Consider the following 17135-nt stretch of genomic DNA (forward strand, 5'->3'; position numbering starts at 1 on the left):
ATCCTGAGGGTCCCTAGGGTCCAACTAGCCCACTAGGTACCTCCAGTAAGCACCACAGAGCTGCGTTGCATAGAGGTGTAAAAAGGGGCGTGGCCTCAGAACACCTGTCTGCAACGCAGCTCCCTGGCGCATACTGGAGATACCTGTTGGGCTAGTTGGCCCTCAGGGACCCTCAGTATTGAAGGGGAATTAATTCCCCAACTTACAACTGGCCAGGGGCGTGGCCTCCGGCGCGATGCCGGTCTTTTATTTATTTTATGTTTTTTAAGAAGGAGGGCTGTGTGGCCCCCCTTCTTTTTCTAATGTATTGGCCCTGGGGACCCCATCCCCCAGGGCCTGCACCCTAATTTTTTTTGTTGAAAAAAATAAATTTGGAAGGGGGCCAAGTGGCCCTCCTCCCAAGGCCTTAATCGGCCCCGGGGACCCCAACGCCCTGATCATGGCCTTTTTTTTTTTATTCATTAGGAGGGGGGGCTGCGTTGCCCCCCTCCTCAGGTCACTTATGGCCCCGGGGACCCCATCCCCGGGGCCGGCCTTTGTTTTTTATTATTTTTAAATTATATATATTTATAGAAACACCTAGGACATGCTGGACAAACCGTATGTACATATCACCATGACGATTTGCGTGATATTCATTAAAAGGCGACTATGCATACAATGAATCCACGTGGAATGTATTTACACCGCTAGTGAAGCTCTGACGTGTCGGACGCCCTACCGTGCCTAATCCCGGCGCCCCCGCCGGTGGGTACTTTCCAAGTAGACACCCTTGTCGTTTATTTATACAAACATGGGTAGCTATTGACTGGCACATTTAGTACACACGCACACCAAGCCATTCAAAGGGGATTCGACAAAAATTCTACCAGACCATGTGCACTGTAACACCACCCCGTCAATGTCATTCCAAACTTGCCTTCGCACGGGTTATATTGCTCCATCTAACGTGCCTTCCTCGATGCCTATGTTATAACGTACAGCGCTATGCCATACATATTACAATCTGGGATCCATATCTTTGTCACAGTGCATATGCAACGTTACACTCCCCAGCACATATTTTATATTACAACTTTAGAGACTAGGTAGGTTACACAACACTGCCCTGTGCATATTACACTCCAAGGCGCATATCGCATAGCACGCGCTAGTGCCTGTGCTATCTCGGGCTCTCCAATGAATCTGTCATTGCGCACAATGTATTGCATATTATATTTCACACCCCGGTTCATCTTATATCACACTTTTTGGTACATAGTTTATACCATATACTATATCTAGTTTTCATTTTCAATCCTGCTCTCAGGACTATGTTCTATATAACACTGCGTCCACCTACCCTTTTCACGGGCATTACATTTTGCGATGGGGGGTGGAGGGTCAGGGGGTGTTTCTGCCAAGTGAGCCTGCAGTCACAGTCACAAACGTCCTCTTCTTCCTGAATAAAAGTGAGATTATGCTGCATACTTGTTCATATTTTAAGTAGTTCGCACATTTTAAAAACAATAAAGTTCCTAATACCCACCTTCTCTGAACAGTTAGCTTGCTGCCCCATCCACCTCCTCCCTATCCTCTGTTGTCTGAATCCATGGACTAGCCTCCTCCCTCCTGCCATGCATAGTCTGATGTGCTGCCACTGCCCTACATTTAGCATGATGTACCAGTCCACTCTTCCTGCCCTCCATTGCCCAATTCTATGGCCCATTATTGACCTCCTGCTTAGCCTCTGTGCTTAGCTTGCTGCCCCTATTCTCCTTCACCCTGCCCTCCATCCTTTTTGCCCACCATGTTCCATGGACCTGCCACTCCTATCTACTTTGAGTGTTCTGTTGAGCTGCCACTCCCCTCCCACCTGCCTAGCATTGTCAGATGACTAAAACCTGTCCCTGCCACCTCCACCCTGCCTGTCCACATGCCATGCCCCTATCCCCTTCCTCCTGTCCTCCATGGTCCATTTTACTGCCACACCCTTCTGCCCTCCCTGCTCTGTTGTGCTGCAACTGCTCCTCCTGCCTGCCCTGCGTGGTCTGTTGTGAGGCCCCTTCCCCTGAACCCTCTTTTCTGTGCCCAGGTCCTGACCCTCCCTTCTATTCTACATGGTCCTTTGTGCATGCCCCTGCACCCTCCTTCTTGCCCATCATAGCCATTGTGCTGCCACTAACCCTCCCGCTTGCCTTGCATGGTCTTCTGTGCTGCCATGGCCCCTCCCACCTTCCCTGTGTGGTCAGCTAGCTGCCCCTGACCCCCTCCCACCTTCCCTCCATGGTCTGTGTGTATGCCATCATAGTCTCACTGTTGCTCTCCATGGTGTGTCTTGTTTCTAGTGCCCATCCTGTCTGACCTCCATGGTCATCTTGCTGCTCCTGCCCTGCCCCCTTGCCCCCAGCCCTCTGTTTCTATGTGCAGACCCCTATTCCCTCCCTCCTTGCTTGTCTGTTCCATTGTAATGCCCCTGATCCGTCCCTCCTGCCCTTTATGGTCTGTTATGCTGCAGCTTTCTCTCCTGTCTGTCCATTATGGTCAGCTAGCTACCATTGCCTCTTTCCCCTCTGTTCTCTGTTGTCCATGTGCATGGTCCTGTCCCCTCCCTATTGCTTTCTATGGATTGTTGTGCTGCATTCCCGTCCCGCATGCCCTGTGTGGTGTATTGTGCTGCTGCAAACCCTGATGCCTGCCCTGTAGGGTCAGTTTGGTGCACCTTTCCATGTCCCTCCTGTCCTCTGTTATCCAAGTCCATGTCCCTACTCCAATTCCTCCTGCCTACCATGATCCAATGTACCATACTTGCGAACATTTTGAACTTGGTAAGAGGGAGATTTTGAAAAAGAACTGGGGTATTGATTTTCCCCTTTGAGTTACATTGAAAAAGAGGAGATTGTAGACAGGAGACAGATCAAATAAAGTCCATTTGAGCTTAAAAACATTGGACGTTTCCTGGCTGAAACTGGTCTGTTGGCATGTATGGTTGTACTACCACTGCCTCTTCCTTCTGCCCACAATGGTCAATTATATTGCCACAGCCTCTCTTGCCAGTCCTGTATTGTTGGTTTGTTGCCCCTGCCCCCCTTTCCACTGCCCTCCATAGTCTGTTGTGCTGCCACTGCCCTTCCTGCCTGCCCAGTGTGGTCAAATTGTTGCCTCTGCACTCTCCTACCGGCCTTCAATTTTCAGAGTTCGTGCCCCTGGCCTCTGCCTCTCAACAGTATCCCAATGAACAACTAGATTGCTAACATTCTATATTTATTACAAAAGTGTGGAATGCCTGACGTCATCTTGATGTAATCAAAACTGTAACACCTAGAGCATTTCCTTTAGAAATTACATATATGAGAGGGTCTTATTTGCAACAAAATTATGGTTAGTGCTCTAAAAAACTAAAATGAGGACATATTTTCTGAGTATTCAAATAGCGACAAAGAACTTTTAAATTATTTGTAATCTTTATGTTTTTTATCCAGTTGACCACTTGATTAAATGTTGCACTTAGGGGAGAGGATGTGGTGTTACTTCCAGAGCTGCAGACTTTGCAAACGGGGGAACAAGGTTGGAGTTTCTGCTTCAGCTCAACATTCTGTGATTCTGGTCAAATCACTTAATCTCCCCATGTCTACAACCAAAATGAATTTGATCTTGTGTGATGTAACCAATGCTCATGTAAAGCACTCCAATACCTGACAAGTCTGCACTATATAAAACTGCAAATACACAAAAAATAGGTGTTTTGCACACTTCTGTCATTGGGCTACATGTGGGCTACTTATGGGTGATATTTGTGCTGCATTTGGGTTCTTTTGTCTCTGGTGGCCATCTTGGGATATTTATTTGTTATGAAGTTTCCTAATTTCCTCATTTACTGCAGTCTCCTCAGTAGGAAATGCTTTCAGTTTTTTACTTTGATTCCATCAAGAAGGTATTCAGATATGTCACACATTTGCCATAAATTCAGAATGTTAGCACTCTAGTTGCTCATTAGATCACTGTAGTAAAGCTACTGCTCACCAGGGAAGTCTGCTGCTGGTATTGAAAGTGCATGTTTCAGTCTGCATGTCAGACGTTTTTAATGAAATAAAAAGGGATTTGAGAAGTCACTCAAAATGTGCCCTAATTTTTCTTTCTGCAGCACTAATCATACTTTCTATGGCAAAATGAACCCACTCATTGTGTTCCTTTTTAAATTAAATGTTTTAAGAGTTACCACTTTATTCCAATCAAGATGGCTTCAGGTGTGCAATACGTTTGTCATAAGTAGGACTGTTGGCGCTCTAGTTGTTCTTTAGAACACTCTGGGAAGCTGCAGTAGAACACAAAGGAATCAACTGACAGTCTCTGCCCTTGTTGGATGTACATATTTTACTGAGAATGTCAGACTTCATTCTCACATGACTGAGAAAGGTAATGTGAATTTACAGAAAATATGTTCTCAGTTTAGCTTATAGATCACCTTCTAAACCTCTGGGAAAAGCATGAGAAAATAGTTCTCACAAACATGATTCATGATATCACAGCAGAAGGCTTTTTCACATGGTAAAATCACCTTAGAACACACCACAATTCCTAAAATGAGTATGGTACCATCAACAAATGATTTATAATGTAACTAAAGTCTTAAAACCTTCTATTAACTGCAATGCTTTTTAATGAGGTGCTATCATGTATATTGGTCCCAAGATGGCTGCCAACACTTCTTGGATGAAGTACTGACTGCCAATCAGATCTCACGATGAGATGTGTGGTTAGGCTCCGCCCAGATATATCTATCTTTTTAACTCTAATTTTCTCAGGAACTACTGAACGGATTTGCACCATTTAAGCAAAAGGCACGAGTCTGAACTGAGGACTACCTCTTTGCCAAATTTGGTGTAATTCCGTTCAGCAGTTCGGGCTGTAGCTGCGTCAACAGGTCCTATGGGAAAATGCATGGGGAAAACGCGTTTTGGGAGCCCCCTTTTTTCTCGGCCCCCGCTTGACGAATCACCGTGAGATTTACAGGATAGGAGCAGACCGGAGCTGGCCAAAAATTTGGACAATTTCATAAAGATTCGTCAATCGGCGCCAACGTTATTCCAAATAGAATGTTGCGGATTTCCTATGGAAAATAGGTCCTAACTATAACTACCGACTGGCGACTGCCAGTAGGTAATATACACACACACACACACACATATATACACACACACATACACACACACATATATTCATATATATTGTTTGTGCTTATTTATTGTGAGTGTTGCCTCTAGAGTTTTGGATTAGAGTGGATCTAGTTTCTATATGAAAACTATTTTTTGACTTGCTTATTACTTTGGCATCGTTTGACCAATTTGCATGAAATTTCCCAAAAAGTGTCAAAGTAGGTTTTATGTGTCATGAAAAGTTTGGGGGTGATTCGTGCAGTGGGTACCGAGAATTAGGGGTACAAAAAATTGTGCGTGTGTAATGGTAATTCCCATAGTAACGCATTGTCGAACCTACAGCCCGAACCGTCGGACGGAATTCACCAAATTTGGTAGAAAGGTAAATGTTATGCAGATTGTGCTTTTTGTTATTTTGTGCAAATCCGTTCAGTACTACTTGAGAAATGAAATCCCATCCCTGGTCGCTGATATTTCGTAATGGTTTCATGATGATCGTGGTTAAACTGTGAAGAGTTTGTGGTAAACTGTGAAAGCGCACTTCAACAGGGATGCTTTCACTGGTTGGATGCAACCTTAACAGAAAGTTGCGGCGGTTTCGTGGTGCTCGTGATTACATAGCGACGTGTTTGAGGTAATTCGCAAAGGAGCGCCAACGGAAATGCTGTGGTTGGCTGGATGCAACCTGAACAGAAAGTTTCGGACACCATTTTAAGTTTTGGAAACAGTTCCCGGGGCAGAACATTTTAGGGGTAACTACCTTGAAGAATGTGATTTTAAACAGGGCACTGATCAGCCCCTAGTGTCTAAAATACTGTAAAATGTGTGCATATATGTGTTCTACACTTTATAATAGAAAGGCGGGATCATCGCGGTTACCGACGTCTTCGCAATACAAGATTGTTTTGTACAAACTCTCCATAAATATATGACTTTAAACAGTACAGTAATACAGCCCTAGTGTCTAAAATACTGTAAAATGTGAGCATATGTCTTTTTCACCTCTTAAAGGCGTGATTGTCACGGTTACCAAAGTCATTGCGACACTCGGCATAGTCGCGAACACGGGAGGTAGGGTTCAAACACAGTTTTTTTTAAAGTTACCACAAAAATATGTGTAGAAACATGTCCTTAAAGTTAGTCATGTGTGTATTGTAATAGTTAGAATTAACTTTTTAGGTAAAAAATTTCTAATGTGGTGGTGGTCGTTGAATGTCTGCTTTCGTTTTCCAATTTCACGACATTGTCGCAAATTAATAAAATTCTAAAAGAAATTTAAGAAGAAAACAAACAAAATTGTGGGCACCTCGGTGGTTTTGTCCAAACGTGTGGTATTTGTGGTGTGTCCTTGGCAATTGTGACATCATTGTGAAAATATCTTGAAATAAGATGATTAATGTATTTGTAAATAAATGGATGACAAATACAACAAACAGTGGTTCACCATGCAGATGTAATATTTAATATCTAATTGTAGAAAACAAAATGCAGGGACGTTATAGTTAAGAAATAGAATTTTAAAAAGTTATAAATTCACTGAAAAAAACAAAGGTTACAGGGACGTTATAGTTAGGGAACAGAATTATAAAAACCTCAGAAAATCACTGAAAAAAAACCAAAGGTTACAGGGGTGTTATGGTTAGGCTGACAGTTAACTTGTACAAAACCAGAGAAATTCAGCAGTTATAGTTATAGTTAGCTAACTATAACTTGTGCTCCAGCAATGCACTGCTTATGACCTCACATATTACATCACTCATTACATGGTCAGTGACATCACTTATGACATCACTCATGACATAATTCACAGAATCTCTGACGCACCCACTCACACCCCAATATAATCATTAATACACCCACTTCAACTTCCACACTATCAATGTCAAAACCATTGACACACCCATACCAGTACTTACACACCCACTTAATAATTCATAGGTCTACACACACATTCACTCAGTCACCCATACAGCTACTCATACACTAACTCTAAAACAGCCACTGATATATACAAGCATACACCTATACAGCCACTCACACAGTCAGTCACTCATAGAGCTACTCACTCACCTACTCACTAACCTAGAGTCAATCACACAGCTACTTACTCACCTATACAGTTATACACATACCTACTCACTTATTCATACAGATACTAACACAGATACCAACAAATACTCATATACTCCAACACTCTCCTATACTGCCATTCACATATGCAGTTACTAACCCAACACCACTGACACATCTGTTCACTCGCTGATATAGCCATACACACACTCGGTCACCCATATAGCCACTGACTTACCCACTCACTCATCCATGCAGGCAGTCACACTCCCTCTCACCCACCCATACAGCCACATATACACCCATACAGGTACTCAGACAACCAATCAATCACCCATACAGCCACATAGACACCAACTGACAGACTCGTACAGACATTCTCACAGCCTAGTCACTCAATCATACATTCACTGAAACACCTAATCACTTATTTATACAGTCAGTCACACACCCACTGAATTATCCATACAGGCACTCATACACCCACTGATTCATCAATACACCTTGGTGTATATATATTTAACACTCAATATTTTTAAAAACACTCAGTCACAGGATGATGTCATCAGTAATGTCATTTTATTTATTTATTTTATTAGCTTATAGGTTTTATATAGCACTTTCTAGACCCCAAGGTATCCGAGCACTTTACAGAGTCTTTGGTCTAACAATTCAGTGAAAACATACATGAGAGTACAAATGAGACGAGAATTAAAAACAGAAAAAAGAACACATTCAAGGAAATAATGGCAGTGCCAAAAACAAGAGGAGCAATTCGAGAGGATCTGATAGGCAACATAAATCAGGTAAAACAGCCTATGGTCGTCTGGATTACTCAGTGCACGCAGTAAATAGTCCAGGTCAATAGTTTAGGAGTTAAAGCATTTGTTGAGAAGTTGTTTCAAGTTTCTTTTGAAGTTAGGGAAGGAGGGAGGGTGCATCATAGATTATAAGGTAAAGAGTTCCAAATGCTCAGCGCATTTCCGGAAATGAGTGATGTCACTGACCATGTCATGAGTGATGTAATATGGGAGGTCATAAGCAGTTTATTGCATGAGCGCAAGTTATATTTTGGTCAGCTAACTAGAACTGCTGAATGTCTCAAGTTTTGTACGAGTGAAATGTCAGCCTAACTATAACGTCCCTGTAACCTTTGTTTTTTCAGTGAATATATTATATATATATATTCCACAAGCAGAACCTTGTTCAAATGTAAATGAAGATCCACAAGCCACACCGTTCTGCAGTTTTAAGGTATTTATTTCATGCAGAAAAAATTATGCTTTTTGACCAAAGCCGTGGTATGTATGTATGTGTATATATATACTTCAGCTAACTATAACTCACGCACCCGCAATGCACTGCTGATGACGTCACATATTACATCACTCATGACATGGTCAGTGACATCACTGATGACATCCCTGATGACATCTCAAATGACATCACTGATGACGAAACCATTGAGTATGTGTTTCTGAACAGTTTTAATATGTTTAATATATATAGGGAAAGGCCGGTGGAAGAATGAGTGGGTGTACAAGTGTGTGAATGGATGATTTTGTAGGTGTGTAACTGACTCTATAAGTGAGTCATTAAATGTATCTTACTACAGACTAGTGACTAAACTGTGTGAATGTCTGTATGTGTCTGTGTGTTGGTGTATAAGTGGCTGCATGGTTTTGTGAATAGCTATATGAGTGTCTATATGGGTTATTGATTGGTTGTCTGAGTATCTGTATGGGTGCCTGAGTGTTTGTGTGCGTAGGCTGTGTGTGACTCTGTGCATAGATGTGTGAGGGGGTGATTCTATGGGTGCGTGGTTTTAAGAGTGCATCTGTGATGAACTGTATGGTTGAGTGAGTGAATGTATGGGTGTGTTAGGGATTGAATGTATATCTCAGTGGTACATTTGTGACTAACTACATATGTGAAAGGCAGTATATATGCGTGTAAGAGTATATAAGTGGGTATATGTGAGAGTGTGTGATTGTGAGGGTGGCTGTATGGATGAGTGTGTGCTTGTATCAATGATTGCATAAGAGCGTAAGAATGTGGTACTATTTTTATGAGTAAGTGAACTTGAGTGTGTATAACTGCATAGGTGAGTAACTGGGAGTGTAATTAATTATTTGCATGACTGACTAGGTGTGAGAGTACCTCTATGGATGATTGGTGGTGTGTGAGTGTCTATGTAGGTGTATAAATGCATATGATAGTCTTGTACGGAGTGACTGTAAGTATGAGTGACTGTACAGGTGAATGAGTGGAGGTGTATGTAGACCTAAGAGTTAATAAGTGGGTATGTAGTTATTGGTATTGGAGTATCTATGGTTTTGAGAATGGGCGTCTGAAATTTTGAGTCGGTGTATCAACGGTTAAATTAGGGTGTGAGAAGATGCAGTAATTTATCACATGGATGACGCCATCAGTGATGTCATCAGTGATGTCATCAGTGATGTCATCAGTGATGTCACTGACCATGTCATGTGTGATGTAATATGTGACGTCATCAGCAGTGCATTGCAGGGGCGCGAGTTATAGTTAGCTGAACTAACTATAACAGGGGAATTTCTAGGGTGTTGTATGTGGGAAATGTCCAGCTAACTATAACGCCCCTGAAACCTATGGTTTTTCAGTGAATTTCTAAGGTTTTTTAAATGCCAATTCCTAACTATAACGTGCATGAAACCTATGGTTTTTTCAGTGAATTTCAAAGGTTTTTTTAAATGCTAATTCCTATCTATAACTTATCTCTAAAGATATCATGAAAAGCAATCTTTTTTAAAAGTAGGGTGCACATTAGTTTTGTGGAAAAGCATCTTTGTGATTGGTTAAGAAAAAGCAGTTTCAACGTGGAGAACATATCATAGGATAAAATTTGCTCAGCTCAATCACACCTGCTACTTGCATTTGGAAGGCACTGTTCGAACTTAAAACAATCGTCAACTTTTAACCTGCATGTGTCGTTAAATGTTCAAGAAAATGTTACAAAAAAATATCGTTAAGTTTTAAAAAATTGATGAACTTTTAACCTGCACGTGTTGTAGAATGTTCTAGAAAGTGTGTTGATAGAATACGTTGCACTTCTGACTTCTATGTGTTGTTGAATATTTAAAAAACGGTTCAAATGGAAAATTAAAAAGAAACCAATAGAGAAGTTTTGAAACCTAAAAGAATCAAGGAACTATTCTAATTTATTGTTTACATGTATTTATGTGTGCAGCAACAAAATTATAGGCACAACAGCACTAGGAAGAGGAAGAAGCAGGGAGTGGGGGGAGGGGGGGAGATGGGCAGAATGGCACACATGCACAATTAAGTACAACACACATATAGACTAACAATGGCCAAAATGAAACACACCAACAAGGAGCACAAGTCACACAACCCGCCAACATCACACCACTGAATGAGCATAGAAGTGAAAACCACGCTGCATTCATACAGGATGTGTACAAAGGCCAGTCGTTGGTGTTGTGGGATGTCTGCGACCGTGGTCATCATGGATGAGATGCCCAGCATGTGGCACATGGTCGAGTTCACTGTGTGTTATGTTGCCAAACGGCTGCTCCTCCCTCCCACGAGCCCCCACACTTTTGTACGGTGCGCTGTTGTATCTCGTGCACTCGTATGGCACACCATTGTAATGCCTATTTGCCTATGTCCTGCTACATTCCAACTACAACATCACAGTGCCGTTTGGAGGTGGTGCATGCCACTTTACAACATCGACTGCTGCGGCTCTTGTAGCAGGCCACACCAGAACACAGAGACACACTTACCGCACTTCCTGTACACGGACATGTCTGAGACACCCTGTTCCCCTTGCCGGATAGGCACACCCCTGCACTGACCTGTGAACCCCAGACCAGCACACGCCAGTTGTGCATGCAGGAGGATGCGTTCGTAGCTACACATCCAGGCTCACTGCCAACGCTGAGGTGACAGCACACTGTGATGTTGCAGGGCTCGTGCCTATCATGCTAAGACAATGACCACAGGTACACACTTACTAAGATGTGGGTTTGAGGGGCATTGGCAGTCTTGGAGTTGTTGAGATGAGTCTTCTGGCCCTCATGGGTATCCCTGTATCATGCTCATTGACTCTATGGCACCTGTGGGTGTTCTGGTGTGGCTATTGGCTGTGTTCCCTTTCATGGTGCAGGTAGTTGTCCTGCTTAACACCAGCAGAAAGCAGGTGTAAAATCCCTGGTGCTAACGTGTCTTATCGCCGGAATTTGTTTCGCATTGCAATTGGTGTGAAAGTTGTGATGTGATTTTTTTCGTGTGCAGAACAATATACGAACTGAGCAATGTATCTCGTCAAGATCCAGCACCTGACAAACTATTCCCAATCGATATAAATACAATGAGATTTCTTAATAGATTGTGTGTACACTGTAAGTGCAGCAAATACCTCAGTGCAATTCAATACAGGATTTTAGTATTTAGAATAAATCGGAAAGGTGCACCTCGTGTTTTTTGCACGGGAACGGCTACTCTCCATTTCATTATCAGCACTTTAACGGAAGTAAAGTTGAGATAAATCTAACACACTATTCAGAAGTTGGTGCAAACTGCAGATATCACCAGTATTCCAGCGATAAGTGGCCCAAAATTTAACACCATGGTGGACTCCATCAAATAACAGTAATAAGAACAAGAAAGAGTCACACAGCAGTTAAGAGAACAAGCAAAAACGTTATTAATTTTTTTTTCAAACTTTATTTTTTATAATAATAAATATATAAACGATAAACTATTTTCAAACTTTATTTTTTTATTAACATATATATGAACAATAAACTAATAAACAAAATGTAACAACAATAATACAAAACAACAAGGTGGAAAACTCCTGTGGGGACCATGGATGTCGACGACAGACCTGGAAAATCAGAAAGATTGTTAAAAAAACAACAACATGGTATTCTCAACAAAATACCACAAGAAACAAATCACAGATATATAAAATGCATACAGCTAACAAAATTTTATAAGTTTAACTTACAAAAACTGTAAATGTTGCCGCTTTAAAATATTTACCGACTCTGAGGAAAAGTTTTTGCAGAAAGCACCACGCCCACAACGTTTTGCTTCAGTGGTGAGGACATTTTTTACTTTTCCCAAGGGGCAAACAAAGACCAATGCCACCTTTGTCACTCGCAAGATTTGCCAAAGAGTTCTGTTAGGAGGGGATCCTAACAAAAAATACTCGTGCGGCACAGCAAGTATGATGAAACACCTAAGGACCCTTTATCCAAACAATCTTGCACGAGAAGAGTGCAAACAGATGAGAAACACTCCTGTTCTGTATCTGTAAAAAAAGAATCACAAATAAATGTATATTAATAACTTTCAAATTTATACTATTCCATTACTGTACAAACACATTTTATATAAAAACGGACTAAGAAACTATAGCACTGAACCACAACTGTGACGATCGTTAAAACACTACATGCATAGTGCACACTACTTTGAAGCAGTTCATGCCCTAAAGCCTACCTCACTAAAAGACTACGTGCTGACTGACTAAATGATTACAATACTATAAGGAGACACACTGGGTGAGTGACAGGGTGTTTGCTAGAAGAGTATGAATACTAACTAGGGAATAGAAGGTGTGAAACACAACTGTGTAGGTGATTAGAGGACTGCATCCATACTGCATAGGCATTTAAAGCAGTCCATGTGCTAAGGCCTGGCTCACTGCTTGACTACTTGGGTACTGACTGAATGATTAGAGTACAGCAAGGAGAGTGCCTAGGTGAATTTATAAGTGCTAGGCTTTTCGCACAGGGAATGGATTAGTACTTGGTACTGAATGGGTCACTAGAGGAGTGCAAAGGCAGTGACAAGTGCTGGACTGTATGGATACTGACTAGGAAATTGAAAGTGTGAAAGACAAGTGTCTAGGTGGTTAGAAGACGGCATGCATAGTGCATAGGGGTTTGAAGCAGTCCATGTGCTAAGGCCTGGCTCAGTGTATGAATACTAAGGCACTGACTGAATGATTAGAGTACTGCAAATATAGTATCTTGGTGAATTTATAAGTGTTTGGGTTTTAGCACAGTGAATGGATTAGTACATGGTGCTGAATGGGTCACTAGAGGACTGCAAAGGGAGTGACATGGTATTTCCTGGAAGTGTATGGATACTGACTAGGGAATTGAAGGTGTGAAAGACAATTGTGTAGGTGGTTAGAGGACTGCATGCATAGTGGATAAGGGTTTAAAGCAGTCCATATACTAAGGCCTGGGTCACTGTATGAGTACTTGGGTACTGACTGAATGATTAGAGTACTGCAAGGAGAGTGCCTGGGTGAATTTATTAGGGTTTGGCGCAGTGAATGGATTAGTACATGATGCTGAATGGGTCACTAGAGGAGTGCAACGGCAGTGACAGGGTGTTTGCTGGAAGTGAACAGATACTGACTGGGGAATTGAAGATGTGAAGGACAAGTGTGTAGGTGGTTAAAGGACTGCATGCATAGTGGATAGGGGTTTGAAGAAGTCCATGTGCTAAGACCTGGCTCAGTGCATGAATACTTACGCAGTGACTGAATCATTAGAGTACTGGAAAGAGAGTGTCTTGGTGAATTTATAAGTGTTTGGGTTTTGGCACAGTGGATGGATTAGTACATGCTGTTGAATGGGTCTCTAGAGGACTGCAAATGAAGTGACAGGATGTGGAAGTGTATGGATACTGACTAGGGAATTGAAGGTGTAAAAGACAAGTGTATAGTATGTTAGAACAGTACATGCATACTGCATAGACATTTGAAGCAATCTATTTGGTACTTAGAAACTGACTAAATAATCAGACTACTTCTAGGACAGTGCTTAGGTAACACTTTGAAATTTTCAGTTCTGCCACAGTGAACAGAATAGTACATGGTACTGCACCTTAGTGTCAAACCCGGACTCATTTTATCAACGCATAAGCAAAGACTAGCTTCTAATGCTACTAAAACTTGACAACATGAGAGGTTTTAAATTAGTTATCTGTCAGCAAATACACAATGTTACCAAATGCTTCTCTCACAGTGGTTCCCAAATGCACACAGACTCGCAGTGTGATTCTAGACACACAACCACTATACCTAGGAGTTTACCAAAAATCATTCACTACTGTGGAAGTGGTAAGGGAACTGCACACAATCTTCATATTTCAGGACTGCACTTTTGTGTCAAAGCCGGACTCATTTAATCAAAGCATAAGCAAAGACTGGCTTCTAATGCTACTATAACTTGACAACATGACCGGTTTTAAAACAGTTATCTCTCAGCAAATACACGATGTTACCAAATGCTTCTCTCACAATCCTTACCCAAATGCACACAGACTCACAGTGTGATTTTACACAAGCAACACTATCCTAGGAGTTTACCAAACCTCATTCACTAGTCTGGAAGAGTTAATGGTACTGCACACAATCTACATATTTAAGTACACCACATCAGTGTCAAAGCATGACTCATTTAATCAACGCATAAGCAATGACTAGCTTCTAATGCTACTAAAACTTGACAACATGACAGGTTTTAAAATAGTTATCTGTCAGCAAATACACGATGTTACCAAATGCTTCTCTCACAGTGGTTCCCAAATGCACACACACTCACAGTGTGATTCTAGACAACAACCACTATTCCCAGGAGTTTACCAAAAATCATTCACTACTGTGGAAGTGGTAAGGGAACTGCACACAATCTTCATATTTCAGGACTGCACTTTTGTGTCAAAGCCTGACTCATTTAATCAAAGCATAAGCAAAGACTGGCTTCTAATGCTACTAAAACTTCACAACATGACAGGTTTTAAAACAGTTATCTGTCAGCAAATACATGATGTTACCAAATGCTTCTCTCACAGTGATCCCAAATACAAACTAACTCACAGTGTGATTCTAGACAAGCACCACTATCCCTATGAGTTTACCAAAACTCATTCACTACAGTGCAAGTGGTAAGGGAACTGCACACAATCTACATATTTCACGACTGCAATTTACTGTCAATGCCTGACTCATTTAATGAAACCATAAGCCATAACTGTCTTCTAATGCTACTAAAACTTGACATGACAAGTTAAAAAGTTATCCGTCAGCAAATACACGATGTTACCAAATGCTTCTCTTGCAGTGGTTCCCAAATGCACACATACTCACTGTGTGATTCTAGACAAACAACACTATCCCTTGCACTATACCAAAACACATTTCTTCATCTAGAAGTAGTACTACATTTTAGTATAGAAACATAACGTAACTCATTTCACAAATTCATAAACAATGACTGGTTTCTAATTCTACCAAAATATAAAAACAGCACAGTTATCTGTCTACAAACACATGAAAAACACAAATGCATATCACAGAATGGTTTCTACATGCACACACATTGTAGAAAAAAAAAGTACTCCCTACACTTTAGCAGGAGAAATACATTAGTCTGATTAAAATCAAAATTGTCTACATACATCCCCTCACAATTAAATAACTCATCTTTCAAGTTCTTTTGTAGATTAAGAAGTATATCAATCACTCACCATATTTCCTTTTACAGAATCTCTGCACTGTGCACCTCTCAGCAAAAACAAAGAATGGAAAAGTTTCCCTTTCATTTTCCACACATATACATGTAAACATCAAATCACAATCCATCACACATAAACTCAAAAGCAAACACACATTTCTATTGGTTAAACATTTAAACCCTTTCCAACTGAAATACATTTCAACCCTTGCCCCAATCTGCCTTCTGCCTGTTACCATAGAAACAGGTAATGGAACACTGCACTGAGCTCACTGGTCACAAGTTCAGCACACAATGTTACTAAACAAGACAGGAAGTGTGCTTGACTTTTCAACATATCAGCTTATCATATATAATGTTCCTTACAATCTATTTTTGTAAACCAATAAGAATCATACCTTTAAAAATATTTACCCTACCTTTCAGTGTAGAAAGTACTCATACAACCAATGATTTTTTGTCTTTTTTCAATAAACATTGCTGTGGATCCGCGCACCCAACGCGTGAGAATCCGTGCACCCAACGCGTTAGGATGCGCCCTCGTGCGCGTATTTCGCCGTTTAAAAAAAAAAAAGGGGGCCTCAGGGTCCTTCTGGGACCCCCTAAGCACCTCTAGAGGGTCAGAGTATTTCCACTCTGCCCCCTTTATATGTTTTACACACTTATTCCCCTTGCTTCTTCTGCCTCGCTTCTACCGAGGCAGAAAATGGCCGCCAACAGTTCCTGGTTTCGAATGTAGACAGAAACTCGACAGCCAATTAGCATTCAGCGCGCGATCGGGTGGGTGCGCGCTTGGTTCGGGGAGGGTGCGCGCTCGGTTCGGAGAGGGTGCGCTTACGGTGCGGGTAGGGTCCACAGATCCTCCCTGGCCATAGATACCACTAACTTTTTTACCCTAATTTCCTCAGGAACTACTGAACAGATCCACACCATTTATGCAAAAGGCACGAGTCTGAACTGAGGACTACCTCTTTGCCAAATTTGGTGTCATTCCGTTCAGCGGTTCGGGCTGTAGCTGCGACAACAGATCCTATGGGAAATTGCATGGGGAAAACGCGTTTTGGGACCCCCCTTTTTTCTCGGCCCCCGCTTGACGAATCACCACGAAACTTTCAGGGTAGGAGCGGAGCGGAGCTGGCCAAAAGTTTGGAAAATGTCGTGAAGATTCGTCAACCGGCGCCAGACTTATTGGGAATAGAATGTTGCAGATTTCCTTTGGAAAATAGGTCCTAACTATAACTATCTACTGGCGACCGCCAGTAGATAATATATATATATATATATATCTCACTTTCTTCTCCATATCCGGTAGCAGTCCACACCGAACAGATGGACACGGACCCAACGTGGGTGCTATAATGTTTTTATTTTACTTTTTTGGTCGCCA

General features: G+C 41.6%; 1 protein-coding gene across 1 annotated transcript in view; it reads right to left on the minus strand.

Moving 5' to 3' along the window:
• SUCLG2 (succinate-CoA ligase GDP-forming subunit beta) overlaps positions 1-17135 on the minus strand; it is a 583799-nt gene that overhangs the window by 323873 nt on the left and 242791 nt on the right. The window lies entirely within an intron of this gene.

Source organism: Triturus cristatus, chromosome 9 (assembly GCF_964204655.1).
Source record: "Triturus cristatus chromosome 9, aTriCri1.1, whole genome shotgun sequence".
Taxonomy (NCBI): domain Eukaryota; kingdom Metazoa; phylum Chordata; class Amphibia; order Caudata; family Salamandridae; genus Triturus; species Triturus cristatus.